Source organism: Gopherus evgoodei, chromosome 8, assembly GCF_007399415.2.
Source record: "Gopherus evgoodei ecotype Sinaloan lineage chromosome 8, rGopEvg1_v1.p, whole genome shotgun sequence".
NCBI lineage: Eukaryota > Metazoa > Chordata > Testudines > Testudinidae > Gopherus > Gopherus evgoodei.
The window spans coordinates 20,570,187-20,580,307 of NC_044329.1; positions in this window are offsets into that span (position 1 = coordinate 20,570,187).

The following is a 10,121-nucleotide window of genomic DNA, read 5'->3' on the forward strand; positions in this document are numbered from 1 at the left end:
AACAAAGATTTTGTTTGCATTGGCGGGGGGGGGGGAGAAGAAGCATCTGTACCTATGTTTCACAGCGAAACAACATTATGGTCTTTAGGTCTTTAGGGCAGGTCTCTTTGTTGTTCTGTGCTTGTATAGCAAGGAGATGAATGGGTTCCTGATCCCTTGGTGCTACCACAATACAAATAATAATGATTATTATTAACCTTCAATACTGCATGCTGTTCTGGTTGCCCCATCTCAAAAAAGATATATTAGAATTGGAAAAAGTATAGAGAAGGTCAACAAAAATGATTAGTGGTATGGAACAGCTTCCATATGAGGAGAGATTAAAAAGACTAGGACTGTTCAGCTTAGAAAAGAGATGACTTGAGGGGATATATTACAGGTCTATAAAATCATGAATAGTGTGGAGATAGTGAATAAGGAAGTGTTATTTACCCCTTCACGTAACACAAGAACCAGGGGCAATCCAATGAAATTAATAGGCAGGAGGTTTAAAGCAAACACAAGGAAGTACTTCTTCACACAACACACAGTTAACCTGTGGAACTCATTACCAGAGGATGCTGTGAAGGCCAAAAGAATAACTGGATTCAAAAAAGAATTATATAAATTCATGGAGGACAGGTCTATCAATGGCTATTAGCCAAGATGATCAGAGATCATCATCAGGGATCACCCATGCTCTGGGTGTCCCTAAACCTCCAACTGCCAGAAACTGCGAGCAGATGATGGGATGGATCACTTGATAACTGCCCTGTTCCGTTCATTCTCTCAGAAGCATCTGGCACCAGTCACTGTCAGAAGACAGGATACTGAGCAGGATGGACCATTGGTCTGACCCAATATGGCCATTCTTATGCTAACAGTTAACAATATACTTACATCTATTTTTTTCTGTACATTTTCCCTAGTGAAAGATGTCCATGCCAGCGTAAAATGGCATTTCCAAATCAAAACCTCATGATTTCTTGATCAAGAATGTAAACTCTGTCTCGGGCATTTAAAGACGAGAAATTATGGGGAAGATAGAATTCCTATCTCCTAGGAAGCTGCCGGCTGTTGCCTTGAATTATAACCTTTTCTTGCTTGTAAAAATGTGGTTTGGAGTTTATTTAGGAATTCTTTAAAAACAGAGGGAGCCTTATGAAAGTGTGCTCTGAAGGCCTCAGTGCAGAGAGGGCCATGGCTCTGACAGAGAATAACTTAGAAAAAATAAAACTTGGTGTTCTTCCAGAGCTGAAAAAATAGTGCCATAGGGCACTGCTGCTGTGGGAAGTCTAAGGAGCTCTGCTGCGATGCAGTAATTGGTATCTGTGATAAGACAGGCTGCAAAGATCAGGGCTGTAACATAGTTCCGTAGTATGGGTAAAACAAGGTCTAGCTTGGTCTGCGCAGCAAAGATCAAACAGTGTTATAGCAAACTCCCTTTGTGGTGTACACAGGCCCAGTGCAACTCTAGCTGAGGTCAATGGAAAGAATAAGGAGTATCATGCTAAGGAAAGCACTGGAACCAAGATTATTAGATTCCCCATCTCTCAAGTAATCTTCATTTTGTATCTAAGAACATTTAAAGTGCTCCGCCCTGTCCCATGCTCATGCTGAAGCACATTTGTCACTCAGCCTCTCCCTTGTGATTCCTGCTCAGATTTCAAGGGCTCTGTCTCCCCGGGATATAAATGCAGCAGCGAAGTGCAGGGAGTGAGACTTTAGATGAAGCTGCCAGGCAGTGGGAGGCTGGGAAAGGCCTGGAGGAACTCACATTCAGGCGTCCTGTTACATTGGTAGTCCGTTTGATGAAGTACAAAAGAAAAAGGCGCATTCTGCAGTTTGCTAAATTGAAATGAAAACAAAAAATCAATAGAAAGACAAATGTAGGGGGGCTGCAAGTTACTGCCATTAGGTTGCTTCAAAATATTATTATTTTGTTTATTGTTGTGATAGCGCCTAAAGACCTACCAGCTCGGGCCCCGTGATGATAAGCACTGTACAGACAGACAGGGAGTCCCTGTTCTAAAGAGCTAACTATCACTGTCTGTAGGATAATTATACAGGCGCAGATTTTCTAAAGTGTGCATGTCACATTGCAGATATTTGCATACATGTAAATTTCTGGTGCGCACAAACCCTCATTTTCATAGCCATTGTATAGTAGGTGTGCATGCAAATCAAAGTTTGCACGCACATCAGCCCCCAGTTGTATCAGTGCAGAGCAAAATGTGACTGTGATGAATTTGGGCCCCTGGCTTTATATTTGAAGGGTTTCACTACCCCTCTGGGCCCAGATTTTCAGAAGTGTTCACTCAATTTGCAGGCCCAACTTTAGCCAATTGATTTTTCAGAGCTGCTGAGTGCCATTAGTGAAGCCAACAGGGGTGGAGGATGCACAGCGCCTCCAGAAATCAGACCGTGGATACTAATATTGGGCAAGCAGAAAAAAGAAGCACTCAAAGTTAAAGGCCTTTTTTGCAAATAAGAGCTAGGGTGTTTAGGAAGGGACAGTTCATTCTGTGTGTTGGATTTGTGGTTCTCATTGCAAAATAATAAATGCATAAGAGCTAAGGGACAATTCATTCACACTTGTCTGACCTTCTGAACAGATGAACTGGACGCTGCTTGTGTCCCGGTACAAGTGAAGGGAAATGATTAAATCGATATGTTGTGTTGCCGATGACTGGCCTGGGCATTCAGAATTACTTCATTTAACAACATTCCTCAGAACAACAATTGTGTGTATTGTATCTTTTTTCCACAGTCCTAGCATCGGTATTTGTTGGTCCAGAAGGGGTGTATGAACCAAAGCAGGAGGAAGGGTGAAAATATAATGCGGGAAGAAGGCGTATGTGACAACAAATCTGGAGAGGCCAATGAGAAAGACTTTGGCTAGCACAGAAGATGAGTCAGAGCAATCGAGGCTGCTTGGCAGTTCTTGGAGCATTCTAGAGATCGTCGCCAAGGCAGCTGGAGAAAGGTCGGCACTGCTGAGAAAGGCCTTTCAAAGGAACAGAGGCAGATGAGGGTGGCAAGCTCAATAATGCTAAACTCTCAGAAAGGGGGAAATGTTTTCATGGAGGGAGTACTGGTTGGCTCCCAGTGTTACAGGGAGCAGTGAAAAGCTGGCACATTCTGGAATGTAACATTAAGTAATGAGCCCTGGAAGATAAATAAAGGCCTAATCCTTATTTAATTGAAGTCCATGGTAAAATGTCTATTGCAATAATGGGAAATCAGGATTGGGCTTTATGGTTGGGCTTAGGGTCCATCTAAGGTTCTGGGATGATCACACTAGCATCAGGTTTTAAATATTTGCTATGAGGTTAGAAGATGGAGAAGGGCCTGCTGCAAAATTCTGGTCCAGATTTCAAGCGACCCAAAGTTCAGGGATGCCTTGATCTGGTTCTTTTTTTTGCAGGGTGGGTACCCCTTGAAGATGGAGCCCTTTTCAAAATCTGGAGCCTGCTTTGGGTTCAGAATTCAGGGATGTTTGGAGCTAGTAAACTGAAAACAGTATGATAAGCAGAATGGTGCAGCTAGGGAGATTTCAAACTATAAGGATAGTTAAGTACTGGAATAGATTTCCAAGAGAGATTGTGTAATCCCTGTCACGGGAGGTTTACAAGAATAGGTTAGACAAACACTTGTCAGGGATGGTCTAGGCATCCTTAGTCCTGCCTCAGCATAGGGGGCTGGACTAGATGACCTCTCGAGGTTCCTTCCAGCCATACATTTATGTGATTCTATGATATCTAGAGTAAAGCAGGTGAAAGGGTAATTAGAGAAGCAACAAAACATGCCAAATGTCACTCTGCAGAGGATGGGAGCTGGGTAAGCTGTGTGGGCAGCAAAAAGAATGCCCCTCTGAATTTCTCAATTCTGGCTGGGACTGGGGGGGAGGGAACCACTATTATTATTGATTTTTACAGTATCCAGAGTTGCGCCAGGCACATTAAACTGCTTTGAAGAGCCTGCAATAGAGTTTTAGAACAAATGTAACAAATAAGCCGGGTGACAAAAAATAGGTCGGGTTGGAATCAGGAAGGACCAGGGCACAGCAACAAGAATATGATGATGCAACTTAAGCAGAGGGACATCTCTGTGGGTTAGTTAGAAAAGTTGTTCTTATGGTATTTTCAGATTCATCAGAAAGAGGAAATCCACTGGATGATCCAGCTGACCACTAGGATGGTCAAATCCTCTCTTGTGAAATTTCTAGCCAAATTTGTGCACATATGAAAAGATCAGACAAGCATCCAAACATTGGGAGCTGATCAAACTGGGTTTCTTTTGAAGATCCACCTATCTTTTCTTCTGTCTTTAATAAGGATTCAAAGCGGAGCTGTCTAAGGAGAGGATTAGATTTTCTGGCAGGGTGACACAGGGATAGTGCAGAGAACAGGAGTGGCTGTATTGAAAAGACTGGGCGCTCCTATGTTGGACAAATCCCACATTCAGGCAACATGCATCCCTGAGTTGTAAGGGAAATGAGAGTATTTTTAGGCCTTCTCTGCTGACAGCTTCAACTTCCGAGGACAGGAAAGTAGGTGAAACTGACAACATCCCTCAGAAAAGAGATCATGAGATATGGCAAGTAATTATAGACCAGCTATTGCAGCTGAACATTACTTTGGGGGGGAAACAGAAAGCACTGAGTGAGCAGACAGCTTAAAAGTATCATTTGGAGTGAGGCAACCAACAGCAGGAGCAGTGCTATTTTGGGACTGTCTCCCGCCTTAGTGAAAGATACAAGCATGGTTCTACTCTGAAAGAGACTACGTAAATATCGCAGCCTTTTGCTCAGCTGATCTACCGCTCATATGTATTCAGAGTGAGTTATATTCACTCTGTGAACACAGTAGGTTTTTACTACTATCAGACCTGCAGAACCCACACACAAGTCCTGGGAGAGGGTGCTGGATTCCATTCTGTCTCCTATGTCAGCAAAAGAACTGAGTTCCAACTGCAGAGTCACCAGTGTAATTGCACTGTCCTCAAATGATGCCCTCAATGACACCTGTGGAACCCCACTGAAAGAAATGCAATTGCACAGATGTCATAGAAGGCAGCACAATTTTTATTATGGTTTTATTATGATTGATGGCACGTGAGCTGGGAAAACACAGCATGACTCTACGGTCTCAGGTTGAGTTTACAAATCTGGCAATTAGATAAAACACTACTAGCAATAGTAATATTACAGTAGTACCAAAAGAATCAACTGGGATTGGAGCCCTACTGTGCTAAATTCTGAACAAACACACAGTAAGAGACAGCTCCTGCCCCATAGGACTTACAGTCTAGACAGATCAGATGGACAAAAAGTGGAAGGAGAAATACAGGTGAAGAGACTCCAGTACCCTATCCCCTAGATACAACTGCCCTTCAAACATCTTTTTACTTGTGAAGTGAGCAAATTTGAAATGGAATCAGAGAAAGAGAGAATCTATGACCCTACAGCGACACAAGTTACAGCACTGCAGCTGTGCCGCTGTAGCATCGTTCTGTAGACACTTCCTATATCAACATTTTTTCCAACAATGTAGTTTACCCCCTCCTCTCAGAGGTAGTAGCTAGGTCCACAGAATTTTTCCATTGACCTAGCCATGTCTACACAAGGGGATAGATCAACCTAACTGCGATGCTCAAGGTGTGAAATTTTTCACAGCCCTGAGCAAGGAAACTAGATCGATCCAAATATTAAGCGTAAACTGGCCCTATGTAGCAATCCACAAAGCCACTTTCATAGAATGGATCCACCTTTTAAGGGCCATGTCTTTAATTCTCTGCCTCCTTTTGCACAATAACTGCAGGAGTAGTTTTACTCTTCCAGTTGTGTGCAGGTACCACTGGGTTCATTTAGATGTCTTTCTACCTAATACATGAATGCAAACTGGTTAGTTAGGCATCTAATGACAGCAATCATGGCTGTAAATAATTAGATTCAAGTGTATGAGAGGAGGAATGGATGTACATGAAGGAAGGACATGAAATGGATGAAAGGTTGAAAGGAAATCATCTGTGGAAAGGGTGGCCCTGTACTAGGCTCAGATAGAGATGACCCAACCTGCGGAGATTAGATCTGAATTCAAACTTCTTCAAAGTCCAGGGATGTTTGGAATCAGGGTTTGTTCCCAGGGTAGAGTTGTATTTAAAAAGCAAACACAGAGGGGGAAATGCATCCAAAAGAGAGACAATTCAAAGCAAGATAAAAGGGGCTGGATTAGACACTGTCTAGTATGATGCACTCAGTCAGTCTGGGTCTCCTTTTCTTGAGCTAGGTGGGGCTTGCCATGGACAGAGTGCCCTGGAGAGCAATGGCAATGAGCCCAGCTCTGAGGAATAGTTGTTAAAGCTCACTCTCAGAGGAGAAGAGAAAAGACTTGGAAGCTAACTCATGGAATTCAAATTACTAGCTGATAGCTTTTCAGTGGCCTCCGTGTAATGAATTGGGAGGGGGAATGTCCCAGTCCAGCAGTTAACAAGCACCACTGACCTTAACTGGAAGTCCAAATAGAGAGGCCCAGAGATGAAGCAGCCACAGGGACTGACATGTCATTTTAATTCTGGTTTTGTGCTTCAGAAATGTACGGGGTTAAATAGTCTTTGATTCATACACTCGTGTTGTTGCTGACACCAGGTAAACATGGCATCTCTCCTTAGCTCACCCAGGGCCTCTGCCTCCACCATCCCCCTTTTGGAAAGCTTCAATGCCTGCTTTATATCTGACAGCAGCACAAGAGGGATGCAAAGCTAATCGTATAGAGAGGGGAGCCAAGGAGAGATTCCAGCAGCTTGAAAAGCGGAGGAGAATGCCAGAGTCATGGTATCTGCAATCGGTATCTGGGACCCTGAATTTTCCAAGAAGTTGCAGTGATAAGGTAGTTCTGTCCAGGTGAAAGATAACAGTGAAGCTGCTAATTGTAGCTGCACAGACTGTTTCTCATGGCAATGTTGTTATCTCCCCAGATTCCAGCTCACAGAGGCTGCTGTCACTGCTCATAATATCCAGCAACTAGAGAGAGGGAGAGAGAAGGAGAAAGAGGGAAGGAAGGGGAAGAATAACTGCTAACGAAAGGGAGGAGGAGGAGAGTAACGAAAGGAGAAAAGGAAGAACGAAGAGCAGATAAACAGAAATAACTGGGAACAGAAAAGGGAGGGAACTGAGGTGGTAGATAAGAGAAGAAATAATAAAAAGAAGACAGAATAGGAGCTGCCCCAACAGGGACCTCCTATTGGCCCTAAAATCCCCTCTCTGGGGAGTTTATCAGTGAGGAATGGCTGCAAAAGTTAGTGCTGAATCCATCAGTCTTCACTTCTGAGCAGGATCTTTGTGGGGTGGTAGGAGACAGACCTCCATGCCCCACACACCGCATATGGGGCTTTTGCGGGCTCCACAGGGAGTGGAAGAAATGGTACAGCCAAGGACACATGCCTCCCTTCTGCAGGGGGCCTGCTGCAGGGAGAATATGGGGAGGAAAGGTCAGAATAATTGCAAAAGAAATGAAGGAGGGAAGATTGATGAGGCTTTCATGAGGCTACGCCTGCATGCAGGGTGTAGCTCAGAGAGGTGGTTGCTCTGGGCACTGACGACTCTCCCATTATGAATGGGGGAGTAAGGAAGGATGGGAGAGGAGAGTATAATAGCAGCACTTGTACTACCAAAGTGTCCCCCACCATCACCACGCCCCTCTAGCCCAGCTGCTCAGGGCTGGTGCAACATGAAAACCATTCTGAAATATATACAAAAGCAATGGGATAAAAATCCACCTTCATTCAAATGTAATGGGGAAGGGATGTGGAGGTCTGATACACTAATAACAGGAACATTGTTGTTATCATTATTGTATAGCTCTTACAGTCCCCAAGCAAGATTGAGGCCTCACGTGCCAGGTCTCCTGTACACACACATAGAAGAGGCAGCCCCAAAGAGCTCACAATCTCAACAGGCACGACAGACAAAGGGCGGAATGGGAAACTGAGGCACAGAGAGGCGAAGGGACTTGCCCAAAGTCACACAGCAGGGCAATGTCAGACCCAGGAATAAAACCTACATTTCCTGACTCCTACGCTAGTGCCCTAGCCACTGGGCCATGCTGTCTCCCCACTAGGTCATTCAGGAAAAAAAAATTGTTGTGTGTGGGGGAATGGTTTCAAATGATTTTTAACAATGGGGAGAGATGGACTGAGATCTCAGGGGAAGGAATCTCACACCCTGCACAGCAAAGGTCACAGGATCTCTTAAAGGCAAGCAGTGCAGGGGCAAAGATACCTATCAGAATTAGGATCAAGGACATGGTCTTGAATCTAGCCAAGGCTAACACTACTAGAGGATTTTAAAAACAACAGTGCCAGCATATAAGCAATTTGCCATGATCCAGGCAGACACAACCTGGGCAAAATGTGCTCATGAATGGCCAGGCCAGAGCAGCTGCACGCTGGCCATGTTGCGAGGTACTGAGAAGCATTGCTAAGAAGAGCATGATAATGCTGGAGCTTCGTGGCCAGCAGTGAGGATCTGCCAACTTTGTCCTGAACAGGAGATATGATCAGTGAGGACTGAGATGCAACTTGTAACCATCTCCAGGGTCACCAGCTTCACTAGCTCCTTTCTCATTACTGCCTGAGGGGTTCTCCACAGTGCTGTCCAACAGTGCCTCCCCTGCTGCTTCATGGTGGTTCTGGGTGCGGAATATGTCCATGGTAGGGCTCTGTGGGGCAAATCCAGCAACAGCGCAAACGGTGGTGTAAATGGATCAGAAATTAGGTGTAAGCTGAATAAAACAAGTCAGACTTACAAGTTAAGGGGGCAAAAGGTGGGGAACGGCAGAAAGAGCAACTAACACAAGGAAAATGCAACACAGCAGAGGAAAACCCTCTACACCAAGCATTCATTTGACTGATGAGTGCGTTACACAAGTCAATTCAACACTCCATCGACACAACAACCTCCAGTCTCTGTCAGCAATACATATAATCCATCCAGAACAAGGCTCTGCAGTATGACTGGGTTGTCCCCCACATTCATTTTTCATTACCTAGGTCTGCCTGTTACACCCACAGCTTACAGCAGACATGCAATTTACTCCATCTTGTATCAGGGTTGAATCTGGCCCACGGTCTTCCAGAGGGGCTGCACCCTTACACCAGGTCTAAACGCAGCCCTCAATGTCTAGCAAGCGATCTGATTACAGATCTCATGCACATCCTTTGGTTACATTGCTTTCCTTTCCTTTCTCCCTCAATGACTGGCACAGTCACTTGCTGATTGCTGTAGGGAACCCATCTTATTGCTAGAATATCTACTGCATAAAAGTATCTCTGAGGCCGGTCCATCTTCAGGCACAGGGCTCATTTCCCTGTTCTGCAACGCCATCTTGCAGCAGTATGGAGGAAAACACCTTCCAGAACAGGAAGAAACATGGAGATGTGCATCTAAGGGACATCACAGCTTGCATGGTAATTGAAATGAAACAAAACTATGTAATTGGTGATGATTGCAGTGATTTGATTTCTGCTAGAGAATTCAGGTCTAGAGACAAGTCAGTTGTGAAGTCAGCTCTGGGATTCAGCCCAACTTGTAACAATTTGCAAAGCTTAGCAGCCTGTTGCTATCCCTATCCCTCATAACTGTTCACTACCCAACTTTCCAGCTTGCCACAACCCTTCCACATCCACTCAGGAAAGCGCTTCTGCTCCTCCAACTGAACCCAGCCAGCTGTCAACATTTGCACTTGCACCATCCCTGTGACATTTCCCCCCAACCTCCTCCACAGCATCCAAACACCACCCACATATGGGACATTCGCCTACAAAAAGCTGGAGGGGATCTGGAGAGGAGAAAACAAGTGTGAATGCATGAGGGAGCTATGCAATGGCAGAGACATCAACAGGACATTAAGAAGCCAGGGCTGAGGGACATGTCCTCCATTTGCTCCCTACAGTGTTCCCACATCTGCTAGGACAAACCATCTTCCCAGCTGCCAAAATCATCCTGCACTCTCCTCCCATGCAAATCAGATGCAGAGGGACAGCCAACTCCTAGCTGTAACCATGACAAAAATAAATCACCTTTTAAAAAGAACCACACCCCACTTATAAATCTTGCTTCTGTGTGAATGTTTTTATTTTCT